This window comes from Schistocerca serialis, chromosome 6 (genome assembly GCF_023864345.2).
Source record: "Schistocerca serialis cubense isolate TAMUIC-IGC-003099 chromosome 6, iqSchSeri2.2, whole genome shotgun sequence".
NCBI lineage: Eukaryota > Metazoa > Arthropoda > Insecta > Orthoptera > Acrididae > Schistocerca > Schistocerca serialis.
In genome coordinates this window covers 621,349,053-621,372,363 of record NC_064643.1, presented here as the reverse complement: position 1 = coordinate 621,372,363, position 23,311 = coordinate 621,349,053, and the positions used below count along the sequence as shown (strand labels likewise).

The window sequence follows — 23,311 nt, the reverse complement described above, 5'->3', positions numbered from 1 at the left end:
GGACTGGGTGTGGTGGTGAAATGGCGGCTGTGTAGTGCTGGAATGGGAACAGGGAGGGAGCTGCATGGGTGAAGACAGTGACTAACGAAGGTTGAGGCCAGGAGGGTTACGGGAACGTAGGATGTATTGCAGGGAAAGTTCCCACCTGCGCACTTCAGAAAAGCTGGTGTTGGTGGGAAGGATCCATATGGCACTGACTGTGAAGCAGTCATTAAGATGAGGGATATATCATGTTTGGTAGCGTGTTCAGCAACAGGGCGGTCCACTTGTTTCTTGGCCACAGTTTTGTCAGTGGCCATTCATGCGGACAGACAGCTTGTTGGTTTTCATGCTTACATAGAATGCAGCACAGAGGTTGCAGCTTAGCTTGTAAATCACATGACTGGTTTCAATGTGAAAGGAAAGTTGCTACGTACCCTATAGCAGAGATGCTAAGTCGCAGATAGGCACAATAAAAAGACTGTCACAATATTAGCTTTCGGCCAACAAGGCCTTTGTCGAAAATAGACAACACACACACACACACACACACACACACACACACACACACACACACAAAAGGCCTCCAGCAGCTGAAGCCACACTGTAAGCAACAGCAGCAGTGCATGATGAGAGTGGCAATAGAGTGGGGGGCAATGGGGAGGCAGAGGCAGGGAAGTGGAGGGATAGAATAGTAGAGGTGGGGGACAGTGAAGTACTGCTGAGGAGCGTGCAAGGACGAGGTGGAGAGAGCGTAGGGCAGCTAGGTGCAGCCGGGAGGTTAGATGGAGGGCAGGGGAGAGGGGAGAGTTGGGGGGGGGGGGGGTAGAAAAGGAGAGAAGTAAGAAGACTGAGTGTGTTGGTGGAATGAGGGCTGTGTAGTGCTGGCATGGGAACAGGAAAGGGGCTGGATGGTTGAGAAAAATGACTAACGGAGATTGAGGCCAGGAGGGTTACGGGAACTTAGGATATACTGCAGGGAGAGTTCCCACCTGCAGACTTCAGAAAAGCTGGTGTTGGTGGGAAGGATCCGCATGGCACAGGCTGTGAAGCAGTCACTGAAATGAAGGATGTCATTTTGGGCAGCATGCTCAGCAACAGTTTGTCGGTGGCCATTCATGCAGACAGACACCTTGTTGGTTGTCATGCCCACATAGAAAGCAGCACAGTGGTTGCAGCTTAGCTTATAGATTACATGACTGGTTTCACAGGTAGCCCTGCTTTTGATGGGATAGGTGATGTTTTGTGACCGGACTGGGGTAGGTGGTGGTGGTGGTGGTGGTGGTGGTGGTGGTGGTGGTGGGAGGATATGTGGGACAGGTCTTGCACCTAGGTCTGCTATATGAGACATGAGGTAAGGGATTGGGAGCAGGGGTTGTGTAGGGATGGACGAATATATTGTGTAGGTTTGGTGGACAGTGGAATACCACTGTGGGAGGGGTGGGAAGGATAGTGGGCAGGACATTTCTCATTTCAGGGCATGACGAGAAGTAGTCGAAACCCTAGTGGAGAATGTAATTCAGTTGCTCCAGTCCTAGCTGGTACTGGATTACGAGGGGAACGCTCCTCTGTGGCCGCACGGTGAGACTTTGGGAGGTGGTGGAAGACTGGAAAGATGAGGCATGGGAGATTTGCTTTTGTATAAGGTCGGGAGGATAATTACACTCTATGAAGGCCTCCCTGAGACCCTTGGTATATTTCAAGAGGGACCCCTTGTCACTGCAGATGCAATGAAAACGGGTGGCTAGACTGTACGGAAGGGACTTCTCAGTATGGAACGTGTGGCAGCTGTTGAAGCTACAGCTCCTTAAGCATCTGACTGCAAATAATGTGCTATCCAAGTCAGAGTTTGGGTTTGTTAAGGGTTCCAATATAGAGAAGGCTATTTACATGTGCAGCGAGAATGTACTTAATTCATTAGATAACAAATTAGATGCTACTGGCATTTTCTGTGACCCACCAAAAACCTTTGACTGTGTGAATCACAGCATTCTCTTAAGTAAATTAGAATATTATGATGTCACCAGAAGTGCTGCAAAATGGTTTGAGTCTTACCTATCTTACCTGTAAGAGATTTTGTTCCAGCATGCGTATAATGTACAAAGACATGCAAATAATAAATTCAGTTGGGAAGGGTATACCACAGAAATGCTGAAGCTCCTAAAAAAAAGTCCATATTTGCAGTGAGGATTATGTCAGATGTAGGAAATATAAATATAAAAAACTTGCATACTTAGCTTATTTTCATTCTATTGTGTCACTTGGGATCATATTCTGAGGTAACTCATCAAACCGAGCAAAAGTTTTTAGCTTGCAAAAGCATGAAATAAGACCCATTTGTGGTGTAAATTCAAGATCACCGTGTAGACACCTGTTCCAGGAACTTGGTATTCTAACCACAGGTTCTCAGTATATCTATTCCTTAATGAAATTTGTTGCAAGTAATATGTCTCTATTTCCAGCCAATAGCTCAATATGTAGTATCAATATTAGGAATAAAAACAATCTACATAAAGCCCGAAAATCACTTACCTTGGTCCAAAAAGGGGTCCAACATTCAGGAACACATATTTTCAATAAATTGCTAGCAGCTATTAAAAAATTGGTTTCAGATAAAGCACATTTTAAACAGAGTTTGAAAGACTTTTTCATATGCAACTCTTTCTACCCTGTAGATGAATATCTTAACAGGGACTGTTAGACCAGCTTAAGTAAAAATATCTATTAGATTTCAGTTTTGACAGCATTTGATCACAAAAGTCAAGATTACGTGTCTGGATATGATAAATTTATTACAAGTGTGTAACTATGTTTCATTCTGACATATTAGCAATTCCAGTTTACTGTATTGTATTCACCTATTTTTACAATCTGAAAAATGATCAGACCAGTGAGTATTATATCCAAATGTTTCATGTTATTGTACTTTCTGATTTGTTCTACACCCACAAGAATCATCTCATTTTTGGATCTATGGAATAGAAACTGAATCTAATATAATCTTGTAGTCAATTTTATAACTCTTGTCCACTGACATGTACACCAGTCCCAAAAAATTACTGTATGTAGGGGCATACAGGCTGGTAATCACCAGATGCATACCTACTACATTAGACATTGCATACAAAGAAGAATGCCCTGGACAATTTTCTCTTCTTGATACATACACATGACAGTTTGTAAGACAGTCAGCGAATCACAGACATTTCTGTATCAAGACCAGTAAACTGGGCTCGAAGTAATGGATGCTTTGAGCAGATATTTAGAGAACCAACTCATGAAGATAACGTCTTAGAAACCATCCCCCCCCCCCCCCTCCCGAAGCAACAGACAGACCTGGACTTATCAAAGCAGCTAACACAGAGGAAAGTACTATGATAGTAACTATGATTACGGGTTTTACATGGAATGTTAAGACACGTAGGAGGATATTTTTAATTAATAAAGAGTGATAGGATACAATCTGCAGAATATCTGAGTAGTCAGCACCAAACATTCAGTGATCCATGACAAAAATGAGGAGCACAAATGGAAAAAAATTCAAAAGCATTGATCAATATGCCTTAGATAAGTATGTTCCGAGCAAAGTCCTAAGGGAGAGGAAAGACCCATTGTGGTTTAACAGCTGCGTTAGAAAATTGCTCCGTAAACAAAAAGAGCTTCACCTCAGATTCAAGAGAAGTCCAAACTCAGCTGATAAACAAAAGCTGAACAAAGCGAACATGAGCATAAAGAGAAGTGTTCAGTGGCCTCAAAAGTAAAATTCTGTCAACCAATCTGAGTAAAAATGCTAAGAGAGTTGGGTTGGGTTGTTTGGGGGAGGAGGCCAGACAGTGAGGTCATCGGTCTCATCGGATTAGGGAAGGACAGGGAAGGAAGTCGCCCATGCCCTTTTAAAGGAACTATCCCGGCATTTGCCTGGAGCGATTTAGGGAAATCACAGAAAACCTAAATCAGGATGGCCAGACGCGGGATTGAACAGTCATCCTCCCGAATGCGAGTCCAGTGTGCTAGCCACTGCGCCACCTCGCTCGGTAAAAATGCTAAAAGGTTTTGGCCTTAAGTACAATCAGTAAGTAGTTTGAAATCATCTATTCATTAACTCACAGACAATACAGGCACTGAAACAGAAGATCACACAGAGAAGGGCGAAATACTGAATCCAGTCTTCCGAAACTGTTTCACTACAGAAGATCATAACAGAGTCCCTCCTTTCAATCATCCTACTAATGTGAAAATGGTAGATATTGAGATAAACAATCGTGGAATACAATACCATGTACAAATTTTTAGTAGTGGAAAGGCATAAAGGCCAGATGAGATACCCATAAGAGTATAAAAAGATTATGCAAAAGAAATTGCTCCTCTTCTAGCAGCAGTTTATCGTAGACAGCTCGAGCAGTGAGGGGCACCTTGCGACTGGAAAGAAATGCAGGTCATTCTTGTTTTCAAGAATGGCTGCAGGATAGATGCAAGCAAATATCGACCTATATTGTTGCTGTCAATCTGTTGTACAATTATGGAACATGTTTTACGCTCAAGAATTATAACAGAGATCTTGCGAAACTCAGCTTCCTCTGTTCCTTCACAAAAACCACAGTGCTGTAGGCAATGGCACTCAGGTTGATGCCATGTTCCTCGACTTCAGGAGGCATCTGACATTGTCCCACACTGTCGTTCAGTGGGGAAAAGAAAGCTCATTGAGTATCAGATCAAATTTGGACTGGATTCAAGACTTCCTTGCTGGCAGAACTCAACATGGAATGAAATTAGAGATGTAAAGGTAATTTCTAGAGTACCACAAGGAAGTGTGATAGGACCATTACTATTTACTTTCTAGAAGAAAGAGTTGGATGCTCTTTAAGACTGTTCAATGAAGATGCAGTTTTCTATAATAAAGTAGCTATGTCAGAAGACAGTATTGATTTTCAAGCTGACCTGCAGAGGATTGATGATGGTGCTGGCTCTGGCAGTTGACCCTGAACATAAGTAAATGTAACATATTGTGCATACATGGGAAAAGAAAGTTATTGCTGTAGAACTAAATCATTAGTGGGAAACTGGTGGAAACAGTACCTACCATAAAATATCCAGGAGTAACTATCCAGAGTAATATTAAGTGGAAGGACTACATAAAAATACAGTAGGAAAAACAGTCACCAGATTGAGATTCACAGGAAGAATCTTACAGAAAAAAACTCATCCATGAAGGAAGTGGCTTATAAGGTGCTTGTTTCGCCAATTCTTGAGTACTGTTCATCAATGTGGGGTCCTTACAAGATAGTACTAATGAGAGAGAGAGAGAGAGAGAGAGAGAGAGAGAGAGAGAGAGAGAGAGAGAGAGAAGATCCAGTGGATTTCATCATGTGATAGTTTAGTTGGTGCAAGAGCAGTACTGAGATATCACAGAGTGATTTTCTACTGGAATGTTGAGAGAGCACTTTCCGGGAAGAGTCAGACAACGTATTACTTAGTCTCACAGGCCATTATGTGGCTTTGGGAGTTTGATGTAGAAGTAAATTTAGCTTAAAGACATGATCAGGAAAAAAATGACCAAATCACAATATCCTTCAGGCCTTGTTTAAATGCACCGTTACGTCAAAATGCTCTCCTGAAATGGAAACAAACATCTATTTGAAAGATATAAAAAGCAGAAAAAGGCTTCTAACATTGCAGTTCATCAATTTAAAAATTTCCTAATTCTTGTTAAGAACCAGATTTTAAAACATTTAAATTTCCAATGCACTGTCAGGATGTTCCTTTGTCCAGATCAGAAACAACCATGTGGTTGTTCTCTAAGCAATGAACATTTGTTCAACTTGATGAACAGTGATGACTGGTATTGATTGCATTTTGCAAAGTATCGAACCACAAAAAAGAAAAGTTTCTGGCAGAAAGCCTCTGCACAAAAGCTGGGAATGGTGCTTGCCCTGTAAGCTGCATGTTCCAATCTTTGCTCTCACGGTGACAGTGTCCAGCATCTCCATACAGCTCTGTCACACAGACCTGCAAATCACTCAGCCATATCCTAAGTGGGACTAAACAAATGTTTTATTAAAAAAAAAATGCAACTCTTAGAAGCTGTCTGCACCCAATGTTTCACCACTGAGGCACTTGTGGATTTTTAAGGTTCTTAGTGCTCCTCCCTCAGATCTTTGAAACACATGTTTCTCATGCAAATTTTAAAATCTTGAGCAGAAAATCCTGTAAACAACTCTGGGAAAAAAACTAAATAACTTAGCAATCAGGTCTTGATGACCATGCACCGTCAATTGACCTCTGTGTTATCCTCCAAGACATAACTGGGCATTGCTATGAACGGGCTTGTGGTTAACACATTGCCCTTATAGTCATTAATGTCAGCTTTTCCCAAACTGGAGCTGCCGTTTATCTTCCAAGCATCTCCTCAACAAACCTCATAAGGTTGAGTGAGTATACACAATTCCAACCTTCCCCCAATTTGTGTCAGTATTGGTAATCAAACTTGCTTCCTCTTCACAGCTTTCAGGCATGCAGACCATTCAGCAGGATTACAGAAGCCATTTGCTTTGACCCATGACATCATGAATATGGTGGAAATGGCCATTCTCAGCATCTCCAATATGGTGCCTATGATGTCACTACATACATATGGCAACAAACACGAATATAGATAGAAAATAAGACAAAAATGTCTCCCTCCAAAAATAGAATCAAACTAGTGTGACAACCACGGGAAATTTAGGGTTTTAGGGTGGGGACAAGCTAAATATAACAGTAAAAAAAAAAACACACCACAATCCCAAAACACACAAAATGATAAAAAATACAACATTCTACTTTAAAAAAAAAAAAAAAATTAATCCACAGGAATCAGACACTTCCCTTGACCTATACAGCTCAATTACAACTGTCGATATCACAAAAACAACACCTACAACTATGATAAATGGAATTGGACACTTCAATGGAAGCATCCGATTCCACCCGTGACATAAATGCAATGTGTTGTATTCCGTTCATTTGAGGTTTGGTATTGGATGTGTGAAATCATTGGCAGTGTTTGTAGTTCAGGACATAAGAATTGTAAGTTTTTACAGTGAGCTTTGCTGTTTGTGGTATGGTAACACATTTGATTTATTGTGTGGCTTCTGCTGTTCGGTATGAACATGACAATGAAATATAACTGTTATGTTTTTGATTTTTGTAGTGGGTGGTTTGGGAGTTTGTGTTTTTCTCAGTTTTTGTGTGTGTGTGTGTGTGTGTGTGTGTGTGTGTGTGTGTGTGTGTGCGCGCGCGCGCGTGTTGTTTGTGTTTGGGGTGGCCGACCTAGTTTGCAGCACCAGAATTCACTGGTGGTAAATAATTGTTTTTTGGATCTATTTGTTTCTGAGGTGTTGTGGTTTTGATTTTATTTTTCGTAGTTGTAGGCGTTGGTGTTTTGGTGTCGTCAGCTGTGGTTGACCTATATAGATGAAAGTAAATGTCTGATTCAGCTAAGAAGGCAGGGGCACGGTGTGATAAGTTGCAACGCTGACAATAATGATTAATACTTATGTATAATATTTCCTTTATGAAGAAAAACTAAAACTTGTATTTGTTACCCACTTCTCCTATCTCTAAAATGGCAGCTACTGCTGTTGATCGGTACAGGTCAAACTCGAGTACACATAAAATGTAGAAAAATTATTTACAAATAGTGATTTATGGGGTCTTCACTGTAGAAATCACAGTCTTTATTAAAATAAGAGTTACACTTACAATATTTCCCTGAGGAACGCCATTCTCTTTAATATATTTATCTGAAAGAAAATTCCTTAACTGCAACAGAAGAATCACTTAGAATGGAAATATTTTTAAAATGCTAGTTCAGTTTTACACATACAACTTACATGTAAAGCTGAATCAGGACGTTCTCTCTCCAAGCTATATAATAAGCTTTTTCAATTGAAGAAAACGTCTGGGTCATTCCATGTCTGTTCAACCGGGGCTCCAGCTCATAGTCTCAGATTTGACTGAAATTCATTACACTAATTCTACCATGTGTGGAACACTCATGTACAAAGTATTAGTGTCCCCTGCCAATTAGTTCCAGAATTATGACTTGTGAAAGAAGGTGACATGACCCAGAAATTGCAACCCGCATCTGGCAATCTATCTTCAGACCCAACTTCAGGTCTTATAACTTAGGAACTATTCCACACAGTCCAATGAAATTTTTACAACCCAGTAACATCCATTTAGAGAACACACTCCATGAATAAAAAAACCAACAACATATTTCTGAGGGAAAATAAAAAATTCCAAAATGTTATTAAAAAAATGTAATACGTTAAAAGGTACATATTGTAGGTGCCCTCTATGCCAAATATAATTCACTCATAAAGGGTATAAATTTTTTTGTGATAAGCTTAATGTGGCCTAAATACACACAGAACTCATCATGCCCATATCAGTCACAAAAACTGAGTTACATGCACATGAAAATACAAAAATTTGAAAAATTACCTGAAAAACATGGATTTTCGAAGTGTGGTAGCACAAAAGGGACAAGTGGTATCCAAGCCAAATTCACACACTGCATAAGTGGACCATAATGATACATATCTCAAAATTTCAGCATGTTATTGCAAAATATTTGTGTACAATGGAAGTTGACAGATGTATTTGGTGATGTGGCCATTGTTCCACAACACAATTTTGTAAAAACATATCGTAAACTGTTCTGCCTCTTCTTATCCTCTCCCACAGCTGTTTAATCACTAAGCAACAACATATAGACAGATTAACACAACTTATCATTAATGTTTACTGCACCTTAACTGCTAAAAACCAGTCGATTGTGCTTCGAACAGAAGTTCTACCACACTTTAGCTACTGTACTCTGTACAATAAGTGGCAAATTGTACTGTCTTCCTGACACTGTGGTAGGAACTGGAACTGTCATAAGAATATGTTCAAAAGGAATCCAACACCCGTCTGTCAAACATGGCCAATGAAATGATCTTGCTGGTCCTGCTGGTGCCATGAAGTTCACAAATACATCAGCTTCTGCTTCACAGCACTTTGCAACACATCCTAAGTACCATTTGTCATCATAAACAGCAATAACACAGCAACCTGGTTGTATGTTGCTGCTTCTGCTTCTGAATCCAGAGTCAGACACACTGTGGAGACACATGTTGTGCATGAACCTATAGTTATAACTGGACAGTCTGCTCAACTGCACATTGTCTGAGTCCACTGGAGAGAAGTGATGATGGCTCCTTGTTCCTGCAACAGTTTTAACGTGTTCTAATCTGCTTTTTAGCAACTCTTCGACTGATTTCACCTCATCTTTTGGAACATAGAATGACTGTATGCCAGAGATATTTTTCTGTACCCAGGTAAATAATCGAAGAGGTGTTGGAATGTGACCTTCTGTAGGGTGCTGCAGACTAGCTCGTGATGCCATGCGCTTAATGGTAGCACCAATACCATCACATATATTTTTACCATGACTTGTTGCAAAAAAATTCCAATCTGCGTGAAGCTGAAAATCATGGTAATGCATGCATAAAGTTTTGAGATTTTTACAGTTTTTGTACTGACTAGCTGCCCCATCACCAAAGTATTCAGCAACATGTATGTGAGGCAACTTGTTTTTCACATATGCCACGACAGTGCGAATGTGGGCATGAACAGCAATGGCATCATGAATTAAACAGTCACTAAAAACACACAGGTTCATTGCAGACACATCACCTGATTCACCTCTATAGTAAATCGCAAATGCCTGGAGAGTTGCTTGGCTGTTGTCCTAATGATATCCTTGGATGGCATCTTGAACTATAAATGCATAATTTTCATAAAAGTGTAGTATTACTATAATTTCATCTTGTTTCAAATTATCCTTACAAAACTGGAGATAAGCGGATTGTGCTGTTGCTGTGAAGCTGTGTGTGGTCAGTTTGTCCCTTTTTTGACAACACATTTCAACAAAATCTTCTGCTGTACTTTGCTTTGTTTCAGGACTTGTGCAATCCATGTGTGTCCATTGTTTATAAGAAACAAGTTCATCGTCATCCATAAGGAGTTCACAGTACAGGTTGTTATTCATGTGTTCTGCAAGATTTGCCTTACCAGGGCACTTTTCACACCTGCGTATCAGGCACTGGTAGGAACTGATGCCACACACTAGCAGCCTTTGTAATCCAGACCAGAATCCTTTATAGCAGCAAACATCAGCTTAGCATTTTGATGGGTCTCACATACACAAACATTGTGTGTGCCCCTTGCACTTACAGGCACAACCCATTTTGGCCGAAGATTGAAAAAAGATGATAAACCTACTTTGGTATTGGGATACTTTCCTTGAATTCTACATGTAGCTCTGATATGTTGCATAGCAACAGACTTTTTTCGATCTGTACACGTACATTTCCCATTTTCACTGTTACATAGTCTTTTTTTCCGGGCATTATTCGGCTGTAGTCATTACTTTCATAAAACTCCGACACTAGCACCTTTATTTCTGAATTCAATTGCATACCCTGAGCCTGCTGAAGTTGTGGAAGCACTTCTTGGGTGTTTTTATTTTCCTAACTTGCTTTACCATATACGTAGAAACATTGAATTCCTTTGCAGTGTAGTCAATAGACCAGCTGGAAGCTGCAAGGGTAAGAATAGCTACTTTTTTCTGGTGTGTGGATATGGCACATTTTTCTTTCAAATCATGCACAATTTTGTCCAAATCAGAGCATTTCCGGCATGATTTCTGTTCCTTTGGAGCAGATAGTTCTCCCTCTTCCACCATTAGTGTGTCAGCTATTTTGTGTTTTAATTCCATTTGAGCTTCTTGTAGTTTTCTTCTACCATAGCTGGGCCTGTCTCTTTTTCCCATCTTTGTGTGTCTTCATGGGAGACAAACCAAGAGCAGTCACTGAAGTATTTAATTGCTCATCCGCTGTGGTTGAAGGTGGCTGATACTCTTCGTCACTGTCATGTAAATTATCAGAATATTCTTCATTTTTTAGCAGTGTAACACACCTGGAACATAACCTTTGTCCTGGTTTCATGCTAAGTCACATGCACCAATTCACTTTCAATACTGATTTTATATCAATTTCTCTGAGGCTACACTTCACTGTGTTCTTATGAATCCGAAATGGATCAAAACAACTTCTTTGTAGGAAAGAATACTTATCCAGAAACACTTTCATATGATATAACAAATGCTTAAGTTTCGTGAAACTGTGCTTCTTGTGCCCACAGGGTGTATCCCGGATCTCCATAGCAATAAATCTTGGTCCGATTCACCCAGATCATACAGTACAAAGTGAATGCCACATTTTGTTCCATATGTTGTTTTATGACATTCAGATGCTTGTGCTCTACCAATACTGCAACTTGTTTGCACAAAAGCACAACTAGTACACTCTTCTGGCTCCATACTGACTTTCCACGACAGTACTGACCAGTCTGAACTAGAATCTTAAAAACATGAGTAACCTGTAATTGTTGCTTGTTTCCTTTTTTGTTCCTGCCCAACAATGACTCATTCTGACCCTGAAAACTACCATTGTTTAACTTTCTGTTGCCTAATGGTTCCCAACAAATACTGCAGCTTTATCTGAAACAAGCTGTCTGCATCATCACTATTGCTTGCTAAATCGTGTTAAAAGAAACATAACCAAATACATCTCTGTCAACTTTTAATGTACACAAATGCCTTGCAATAACAAGTTGAAATTTTGCCACATATTATATTATGGTCTACTTATGCAGTGTGTGAATTTGGCTTGGATACCACTCGTCCCTTTTGTGCTACCACACTTCGAAAATCCACGTTTTTCAGGTAATTTTTCAAATTTTTGTAGTTTTGTGTGCATGTAACTCTGTTTGTGTGACTGATATGGCAATGATGAGTTCTGTGTGTGTTTAGGCCACATTAAGCTTACCCCCATGAACCATGGACCTTGCCATTGGTGGGGAGGCTTGCGTGCCTCAGCGATACAGATAGCCGTACCGTAGGTACAACCACAACGGAAGGGTATCTGTTGAGAGGCCAGACAAACGTGTGGTTCCTGAAGAGGGGCAGCAGCCTTTTCAGTAGTTGCAAGGGCAACAGTCTGGATGATTGACTGATCTGGCCTTGTAACAATAACCAAAACGGCCTTGCTGTGCTGGTACTGCGAACGGCTGAAAGCAAGGGGAAACTACGGCCGTAATTTTTCCCGAGGGCATGCAGCTTTACTGTATGATTACATGATGATGGCGTCCTCTTGGGTAAAATATTCCGGAGGTAAAATAGTCCCCCATTCGGATCTCCGGGCGGGGACTACTCAAGAGGATGTCGTTACCAGGAGAAAGAAAACTGGCATTCTACGTATCGGAGCGTGGAATGTCAGATCCCTTAATCGGGCAGGTAGGTTAGAAAATTTAAAAAGGGAAATGAATAGGTTAAAGTTAGATATTGTGGGAATTAGTGAAGTTCGGTGGCAGGAGGAACAAGACTTTTGGTCAGGTGACTACAGGGTTATAAACACAAAGTCAAATAGGGGTAATGCAGGAGTAGGTTTAATAATGAATAGGAAAATAGGAATGCGGGTAAGCTACTACAAACAGCATAGTGAACGCATTATTGTGGCCAAGATAGATACGAAGCCCACACCTACTACAGTAGTACAAGTTTATATGCCAACTAGCTCTGCAGATGACGAAGAAATTGAAGAAATGTATGATGAAATAAAAGAAATTATTCAGATAGTGAAGGGAGACGAAAATTTAATAGTCATGGGTGATTGGAATTCGAGTGTAGGAAAAGGGAGAGAAGGAAACGTAGTAGGTGAATATGGATTGGGGCTAAGAAATGAAAGAGGAAGCCGCCTGATAGAATTTTGCACAGAGCACAACTTAATCATAGCTAACACTTGGTTTAAGAATCATGATAGAAGGCTGTATACATGGAAGAACCCTGGAGATACTAAAAGGTATCAGATAGATTATATAATGGTAAGACAGAGATTTAGGAACCAGGTTTTAAATTGTAAGACATTTGCAGGGGCAGATGTGGACTCTGACCACAATCTATTGGTTATGACCTGTAGATTAAAACTGAAGAAACTGCAAAAAGGTGGGAATTTAAGGAGATGGGACCTGGATAAACTGAAAGAACCAGAGGTTGTACAGAGTTTCAGGGAGAGCATAAGGGAACAATTGAAAGGAATGGGGGAAAGAAGTACAGTAGAAGAAGAATGGGTAGCTCTTAGGGATGAAGTGGTGAAGGCAGCAGACGATCAAGTAGGTAAAAAGAAGAGGGTTAGTAGAAATCCTTGGGTAACAGAAGAAATATTGAATTTAATTGAAGAAAGGAGAAAATATAAAAATTCAGTAAATGAAGCAGGCAAAAAGGAATACAAACGTCTCAAAAATGAAATCGACAGGAAGTGCAAAATGGCTAAGCAGGGATGGCTAGAGGACAAATGTAAGGATGTAGAGGCTTATCTCACTAGGGGTAAGATAGATACTGCCTACAGGAAAATTAAAGAGACCTTTGGAGATAAGAGAACCACATGTATGAACACCAAGAGCTCAGATGGAAACCCAGTTCTAAGCAAAGAAGGGAAAGCAGAAAGGTGGAAGGAGTATATAGAGAGTCTATACAAGGGCGATGCACTTGAGGACAATATTATGGAAATGGAAGAGAATGTAGATGAAGATGAAATGGGAGATACGATACTGCGTGAAGAGTTTGACAGAGCACTGAAGGACCTGAGTCGAAACAAGGCCCCCGGAGTAGACAACATTCCATTGGAACTACTGACGGCCTTGGGAGAGCCAGTCCTGACAAAACTCTACCATCTGGTGAGCAAGATGTATGAAACAGGCGAAATACCCTCAGACTTCAAGAAGAATATAATAATTCCAATCCCAAAGAAAGCAGGTGTTGACAGATGTGAAAATTACCGAACAATCAGTTTAATAAGCCACAGCTGCAAAGTACTAACACGAATTCTTTACAGACGAATGGAAAAACTAGTAGAAGCCGACCTCGGGGAAGATCAGTTTGGATTCCGTAGAAATACTGGAACACGTGAGGCAATACTGACCTTACGACTTATCTTAGAAGAAAGATTAAGGAAAGGCAAACCTACGTTTCTAGCATTTGTAGACCTAGAGAAAGCTTTTGACAATGTTGACTGGAATACTCTCTTTCAAATTCTAAAGGTGGCAGGGGTAAAATACAGGGAGCGAAAGGCCATTTACAACTTGTACAGAAACCAGATGGCAGTTATAAGAGTTGAGGGACATGAAAGGGAAGCAGTGGTTGGGAAGGGAGTAAGACAGGGTTGTAGCCTCTCCCCGATGTTATTCAATCTCTATATTGAGCAAGCAGTAAAGGAAACAAAAGAAAAATTTGGAGTAGGTATTAAAATCCATGGAGAAGAAATAAAAACTTTGAGGTTCGCCGATGACATTGTAATTCTGTCAGAGACAGCAAAGGACTTGGAAGAGCAGTTGAACGGAATGGATGGTGTCTTGAAGGGAGGATATAAGATGAACATCAACAAAAGCAAAACGAGGATAATGGAATGTAGTCGAGTTGAGTCGGGTGATGCTGAGGGTATTAGATTAGGAAATGAGACACTTAAAGTAGTAAAGGAGTTTTGCTATTTGGGGAGCAAAATAACTGATGATGGACGAAGTAGAGAGGATATAAAATGTAGACTGGCAATGGCAAGGAAAGCGTTTCTGAAGAAGAGAAATTTGTTAACATCAAGTATAGATTTAAGTGTCAGGAAGTTATTTCTGAAAGTATTTGTATGGAGTGTAGCCATGTATGGAAGTGAAACATGGACGGTAAATAGTTTGGACAAGAAGAGAATAGAAGCTTTTGAAATGTGGTGCTACAGAAGAATGCTGAAGATTAGATGGGTAGATCACATAACTAATGAGGAAGTATTGAATAGGATTGGGGAGAAGAGAAGTTTGTGGCACAACTTGACCAGAAGAAGGGATCGGTTGGTAGGACATGTTCTGAGGCATCAAGGGATCACCAATTTAGTATTGGAGGGCAGTGTGGAGGGTAAAAATCATAGGGGGAGACCAAGAGATGAATACACTAAGCAGATTCAGAAGGATGTAGGTTGCAGTAGGTACTGGGAGATGAAGAAGCTTGCACAGGATAGAGTAGCATGGAGAGCTGCATCAAACCAGTCTTAGGACTGAAGACCACAACAACAACAACAAGCTTACCCCAAAAAATTTGTACCCTTTTTGAGTGAATTATATTTGGCGTAGAGGGCATCTACAATATGTACCTTTTAACATAGTACATTTTTTAAATCACATTTTGGAATTTTTTATTTTGCCTCAGAAATATGTTGTTGGTGTTTTGATTCATGGAGTGTGTTCTCTAAGTGGATGTTACTGGGTTGTAAAAATTTCACTGGACTTTGCAGAATAGTTCAAAAGTTATTAAGACCTTAAGTTGGGTCTGAAGATAGATTGCCAGATGTGGGTTGCAATTCTGGTACTAATTCTGGAACTAATTGGCAGGGGAACTCAAAATTTTGTACATGAGTGTTCCACACTTGGTAGCATTGGTGTGCTAAATTTCAGCCAAATCAGAGACTATCAGCGGGAACATTTTCTCAAATTGGTTGAATTGACATGGAATGACCCATCTGTGATATTTACAGCCTCTGAAATTATACACACAACAATTCACCATTTCATTTCAGAAATGAAGGAATCTTCCATATACCTAAAAAAGGTTTATAATAGCCTCTCATGAAGGATCAGGACTATTCCCCTAACATCATTTTTTTTAATAATCAGTAAGAATCTGTCTGGATTTCATTTGTAGATAATTGCAACATACTATACCGAGCAATGTCCAGCCTGGAATTGTTTAATCAGGCTCTAGTACAAAGTTCTAATCCTCTCTTAGAAAATGGACAGTTGTACAATTCTGGACCGATGGAGCTGCATTCCAATCATTCATCCCCAATGTTGCGTTTATATGACACCATAAAATGGGATCTTGTGCACTGTCAGAGGCTGCATGACAAAAAATTATCTGGTATTTGCAATGCTGCTTCACCAAGAAAGGTTAAAATTAGTCCTCCTTTGAGTACAACAGTAATCAGCATTGATATGCTGCTGCTATAGACTCTTCTGAAGCACTACTCCCAAATGATGTTTTGAGGGAGAGTAGTGGTGGTGGTGGTGGTGGTGGTGGTGGTGGTGGTGGTGGGTGAGGTGGGACCTGACTTAATTCATGAACTGCTGCCATTATCTCCCCTTCATTTTGCTGTAGCTTCATGAAAGGTTGACAGGTTTTCTGCTGATATTCTACATCTCAACATACAAAAGCCTCTCACAGGCAATGCAACATTCCTTGATACACAAATGGACAATTTCTCTTCTAAGCTGACAACACAGTTTTGGAAATGTTAATTTAATGATTTAGTAAATCATATCAGTAATGCACTTGGGTGGGTCACTGTCCCAGTCTGCTGAATGCAGTTAGCTAGTGGGGTGCACTCAGCCCTTGTGAGGCCAATTGAGAGGCTACTTGATAGAGAAGTAGTGGCAATGGTTACAAAAACTGACTACGGCAGAGAGAGCGGTGTGCTGACCATGTACCGTGCCCCCTGTATCCACATTCAGTGACACATAAGGGCTGAGGACAACATGGCAGGCAGTCGGTACGATCGGGCCTTCACAGCCTGTTTGGGTGGCATTAATTTCATGTCCGTATTAGGAAGCAATCAATGGATGCAAAACACTTCCAAAGTCCCACTGAAATTGATGACAACATAAGGGTAGAAGAGTAGGCCAAAGACAAAATGGCCCCACTGGAGAACTGGAATGCATTGTTGGCCTACTATTTCAAGAGCTTTGTAATCTGACTTTGAGCACAAGCATTGGCAGAGTACTCACGGCACTTTATATGTACTTAATTCTCCTAGGAGGAAAAGAGATTCAGATTGAAAGTACTTTAGCACAACTGTGTCAGTATATTTAAATCACATCTCCTGGAAACACTAAAATAAGATTACAATCTGCGCAGGAAGCTCCCACTCGTCTGCAGCATATTTTTTTAGAATTATCTCATTAGTAAAGGATTTTCTTCGGCTGTTTTTTTCCTTGTATTGGAGAATGGCATGTTGCTTCTTATGGGGACATACAACTTCCATTCAATGGAAGCTTCTGGACAGCTGCTTGTTACTTGATATTCCTATTGTGACAGAATCCAAAATGCACAGGCAGATGCACACGATGTTTTTAAAGGTATCACATGGAGCCTGTGTTACATTCTTCATCTTTGTGACAGTTTTGTTCGGGACTGGAGCTAACAACACAGCAGACAATGAGGGATGCAATACTACAGAAACCTTCAAAACTTCATATTTTTTCCTTCAGTAAAACAAAGCACAATCTTCATTCCACACTATTGGCTGTCAGAGAAAAATATGGGGAGCTGGACTGAGCCTGACTAGTGTTCAGGTGGTTCGCATTTTCCGATGGCTGCTGTTCCTCAATATGCAACTGCAATCTTTCACAACTTATAACAATTATTAGCGAATGTATGTGATTCACTGTGGTATCATACCTAGCGAATGTATGTGATTCACTGTGGTATCATACCTATTAGCAAATAATGCTGCATGAATAGATTCCGGGTAATTAGTGTGTCAAAGGTGAGGATGAAAACCACGGTTTTCTTTCGCCAAGGCTTAATTTTCTTCCCCCTGATATTGTGGCACAAACATTTTAGTTCTGATAATGGACCTTTCCTGCTCACAACCATAAACTTTTATTTTTCTGGAACTGGTGTTAAAATCATGACATTCCGCAACTTCGAAGAGTGGTACACACGGGAGCAATACGATGCATGTAAATAACCAGTCGTCGGCACAATATCAATACGCGGCGGGTTGAGCGATATTAAAAAGGAGGAATGTCCGCTAACATTACAAATATTGCAATTTAATTTTTATAGACTTCAACAATTTATGTTCACTAACACTATTAATTTCGCAATGTAATTTTATATGCTTTAACACCTTATATTCTACAACAGAAAAAATTGCACAAAATTAATTCAGAACTCACATTGTCAATTAGGCCTATTTCTCAATATACTTCATTAATTTCATTTGACAGCTATCTACGTGGACACACGGAACATAAAATAAACCCAGAAAAAATGTCCTTCATTGTTGAAAGATCTTATACTCCAGTTATTCGTAACCCCACAAGAAATGACGATAAATGTTGGACTCAACTTTACACTGACCCTGCTAATGACATATTTTTGTTTACATTGCCTTTGCTCTCTCTTCTTTAGTTCTTTTTCTAACAATCGACATCCGCCTATTACTGTCTTGCGTTGTATATGTATATCGATAGGTAGAATTCAGGTCGATTCTTATATGATTCCACAGAACGAAACGTCAAAACATTCCCTAATAAATTCCAAATGGTGATATTCAAAGAGACTGTAAAGGGAAAAACGCAAGGATTCGCGAGAAAAAACGTTCAACGATTATGATTTGAATGCTTAATTCTTATTAGCAGAGCATTATTTGACGATGACATCGCGTTCCTTTCCGTTGACATCCAATTTCAGTTCACACTAGACGTCAACGGAACAGTAGGAAACAACAAGGTCAAATCCCTGTGCATTCATTCTAGACGGACCATCAGCTTAAAGGCCAATTCACGCGGGTCGTCACTGGACCGTCACGTCAAGGTGTATTCACACTGACCGTCACGTCACGACCTCCAAGTCAATTCAAGACCAGTGAGCCCAACTCAAAGGGCTTCCCTCAACTGTTTTTGCGGTAGTTCAGATCCTCGCAAGATGCTTTCCAACTGTTTCTAAGTGCGAAGTCCACATACACAACGTGGTAACTTATACATGTGGATGCTGCAGTGTACGTTTGTTAGAATAGGACACTGATTACACTCAAATGGTTCGCAGGTTGTATATTACATAAGGAAAACAGAAGTGTAAAACAATATAAAAAAGAGTGAGGGCTCGAAAAATGTAATTACATGGTACAGAAGCATCCTGTTTACTTAGGGATCCCAAAACCGGATTTCGTAAACCAATTTCCCAATTCCACTTTTCATTGGTTATGTAAACACTTCGAAACCAATTCAGGAAATATGCTTCTGGATCGTTGCTGGTTTACCAATTCCGCAATGTATTTTCGCTCCCATATAAACGCAACTGGCTATGAAACATTTTGGAGGTGTTATGTTTCATCTTGTTTTTAAAAATTTACAGCTAATATCGACGGAGTTCGCTTTTTGTACAGTGAACAATGAGTGGAAATATTAAACTGGAGCTGTTTACACTTCGTCTAATTGAAGAGAAACAGCGATTAGGCTGACTAAATCAGAAAGTATACCAGCGTCCAGCTGTTTTCCAGGCGCCATATTTAACTCGACAAGCAAATCCATTTCAGACATTAACATCCAAAAACATGACAGCAAAGAACAGTTTCCGAGATTCGGTTTTCTTCTTTCGGAATATGTGTCGCATGTAAACGTAGTGAAGTGGAGTTTCACAGGGATGAGACATGTTGTGACGTGACGGTCAATGTGAATTGGCCTTGCCTTCGCGTAGCCCAGTAACAAGGAGCTCGAGGAAGAGGAATCTGCATTTTATATTTTAGAAAGTTGAACTTTGTCACGTTGAATTATACCCAGAATTACTAAAATAAACCCAGTGTTACGAGGTGCCAGTAGTTTGTTTACAGTTAAGTTTAGTAGCTTGTCCAGTGCAAATTTGTTTGCAGTAGTCACGTTTCCCTCAATACCTTTCCCCTCAAGCACATAAAGGTTTTCTTTACACCTTGTATTTGGTTTTTAATAGTTCAAGCGCCTTATTTGTGCTGTAATTTGCTAGTGGAATCACATAAATATTGGACAATCATTGCTTGGAAAACTGTTTGACACACAATCCAGAGAGCTGCTTAGCAATAAATAAGCCTAGCACAAACACATATTTAAACAAACAACTTCCAGTGTCTGAAGGTTTCAGTTCATTTCTTTATGAAACGCTACAAATGCCTGACAACATTAAAGTCCACCTACTAACCAATCTGACTGCACACACAGAACTTTTTTCACTTGAAGTTGGAGCCATATTGCAATCTATTTCATTGTAAAGATTAAATAGGGTCCTGGTAAGTACAAAAATCCACTTTATAAATGTAGGCTCATGTTGTACAATTCAGACTGCTACCTCACTGCTTCAATTAATCTTTCGTCATTTCTTAGAACATTTATCGAAAGAAATAACGAAACAAAACAGCTTATAAGAAATAACGAACATTAACAAATGATACCGACAACGAAAACCATAACGAAACGAAATATGGAGATCTGTGCATAGGAGGAAATAAGCTTGGGGTCACGTGACCAACAACTGATGGATGACGTCAACCAGTAAAACTTTCTTCTGGAGATACCTTGATGCTGCAATGACATGACGTGATGAGATTGGATGGCCAATGTGGATACCGCCATTTGAAATGCATTGTAGAATGATTATAGACAAAAATGTAAAACAACACTGATAAGAGTGCAGGTCCGAAAAACATTATCATATGGTACAGAAGGGAAGTTTCACGCATTATACAAGAAGCTCAAGGAAGAGAAACAGGCATTTTATATTTTGCAAAGTCGAAACACAGTTCTTCCTTTGTTACATCACATTGCACCCAGAATTATTAAGAGGGACACAGTGTTATAAGCTGTCATCACATCCTGTGGAAAATTTGTTTTCTCAAGACTAATTTTAGTTTCCAGTCCAGTGTAAGTTTTTGTGTAATAGTCATATCTCCCTCAATACCTTTCCCTTCAAGGTTTATAGGTTTTCATACTAGTGAAACCACATAAATATTGGCCACTGATACTTGTAAAACTGTTTCACACACAATCCAGAGAGCTACTCAACAATAAATAAGCGTGCACAAACACACATTTAAAGAAACAACTTACATTATCCTTTCAGTCCATTGCTTTATGAAACACCACAAAAGCCTGACTACATTACAATAAATTCTACATACTAGTCTATCTGATACTACCCAAAGTAATCTTTATTCATTTCAGGTTACGGCCATACTGTGATCCATTTCATTGTTACGCTACTGGCCATTAAAATTGCTAAACCACGAACATGACGTGCTACAGACACGAAATTTAACCGACAGGAAGAAGATGCTGTGATATGCAAATGATTAGCTTTTCAGAGTATTCACACAAGGTTGGCGCCAGTGGCGACACCAACAACGTGCTGACATGAGGAAAGTTTCCAACCGATTTTTCATACACAAACAGCAGTTGACTGGCATTGCCTGGTGAAACCTTGTTGTGATGCCTCGTGTAAGGAGGAGAAATGCGTACCATCACGTTTACGACTTTGATAAAGGTTGGATTGTAGCCTATCGCGATTGCGGTTTACCGTATCGCGACGTTGCTGCTCACGTTGGTCGAGATCCAATGACTGTTAGCAGAATATAGAAGCGGTGGGTTCAGGAGGGTAACACGGAACGCCGTGCTGGATCCCAACAGCCTCGTATCACTAGCAGTCGAGATGACAGGCAGCTTATCCGCATGGCTGTAACGGCTCGTGCAGCCACGTCTCCATCCCTGAGTCATCAGATGGGGACGTCTGCAAGACAACAACCATCTGCACGAACAGTTCGACGACGTTTGCAGCAGCATGGACTATCAGCTCGGAGACCATGGCTGTGGTTACCCTTGGTGCTGCATCACAGATAGGAGTGCCTGTGATGGTGCACTCAACGACGAACCTGGGTGCACGAATGGCAAAACGTCATTTTTTCAGATGAATCTAGGTTCTGTTTACAGCATCATGATGGTCGCGTCCGTGTTTGGCGTCATCGCCGTGAATGCGCATTGGAAGCTTGTATTCATCATCGCCATACTGGCGTATCACCCAGCGTGATGGTGTGGGGTGCCATTTGTTACATGCCTCGGTCACCTCTTGTTCGCATTGACGGCACTTTGAACAGTGGACATTACATTTCAGATGTGTTACTACCCGTGGCTCTACCCTTCATCCGATCCCTGCGAAACCCTACATTTCAGCAGGATAATGCACGGCCGCATGTTGCAGGTCCCGTACGGGCGTTTCTGGATACAGAAAATGTTCGACTGGTGCCCTGTCCAGCACATTCTCCAGATCTCTCACCAATTGAAAACGTCTGGTCAATGGTGGACGAGCAACTGTCTCATCACAATACGCCAGTCACTACTCTTGATGAACTGTGGTATCGTGTTGAAGCTGCATGGGCAGCTGTACCTGTACACGCCATCCAAGCTCTGTTTCACTCAATGCCCAGGCGTATCAAGGCCGTTATTATGGCCAGAGGTGGTTGTTCTGGGTACTGATTTCTCATGATCTATGCACCAAAATTGCGTGAAAATGTAATCACACGTCAGTTCTAGTATAATATATTTGTCCAGTGAATACCCGTTTATCATCTGCATTTCTTCTTGGTGTAGCAATTTTAATGGCCAGTAGTGTAGATATTCAATATGGTACCAGCATGTATAAAAGCCCACTTTATAAATGTATTAGAGGCAAGTAATTTAGTACACCAGGTCGTACAATTCAGACTGCTACCATACTTCTTTCGTCATTTATTATAAATTTTAAGAAAACAATTTATAACAAATAACTAACAACAAACAACTGATATCTAGCACAATGAAACAAAATACGGAGATCAGCACATGACTACGTATTGGGAGAAAAAGGGGCTTGGGCATCACTTGATCAACAGTGAACAGTTAATATCAACTGTCAAAAATTTCTTCCCGAGAAATGTTGATGGTGCTGTGATGGGATGGCATGGCCCATGTGGATGCCATCATTTGAAATGCACTGCAGTACATTTTTATGGGATGGGACATGCTGTGACATGACGTGATGGCCAGGGTGAATTTGCCTTAATATATCACTGAAACTGAGTTTTGGTAGTGGTACAACGTTTATGTTGTTTTGAGGAGGCAACGCTGTTTTTCTTTTGGTTTCTGCCGACTTCGATTTTTCAGATTATTTCCTTTAGCCTCAATATGCATTGTTGTCTGCCACTGAGTATAAGCTATTACATAATTAATTAATCTCTGTACAAACAGTCTTCTTATCCACCTTCATTTTCTGTGCCTGATTACAGATTATGGGGCTAGGTGCATAAGTCTGTCTTCCAGGTAGTGGCAGAATTTTTTTATGGTATCAAGAGTAACAGCAGATTTGATGTTACCAGCGTAATGTTGGGGTGGCGCGATCGGACAGTCTACACATCGGTGTTTGAAT

At 40.4% G+C, this 23,311-nt stretch overlaps 1 protein-coding gene across 2 annotated transcripts in view; it reads right to left on the bottom strand.

Moving 5' to 3' along the window:
* Positions 1-18,353, bottom strand: part of LOC126483895 (vacuolar protein sorting-associated protein 52 homolog) — a 134,791-nt gene extending 116,438 nt beyond the window's left edge. The window contains exon 1 of one of the 2 annotated variants that reach the window (XM_050107162.1): positions 18,248-18,353. The gene's annotated coding sequence lies outside the window, so the exon portion shown is untranslated. Of the gene's footprint in view, positions 1-18,063 lie in introns of both variants that reach the window. The other variant, XM_050107161.1, reaches the window with a different exon arrangement.
* Between the last annotated feature and the right edge of the window lie 4,958 nt (positions 18,354-23,311).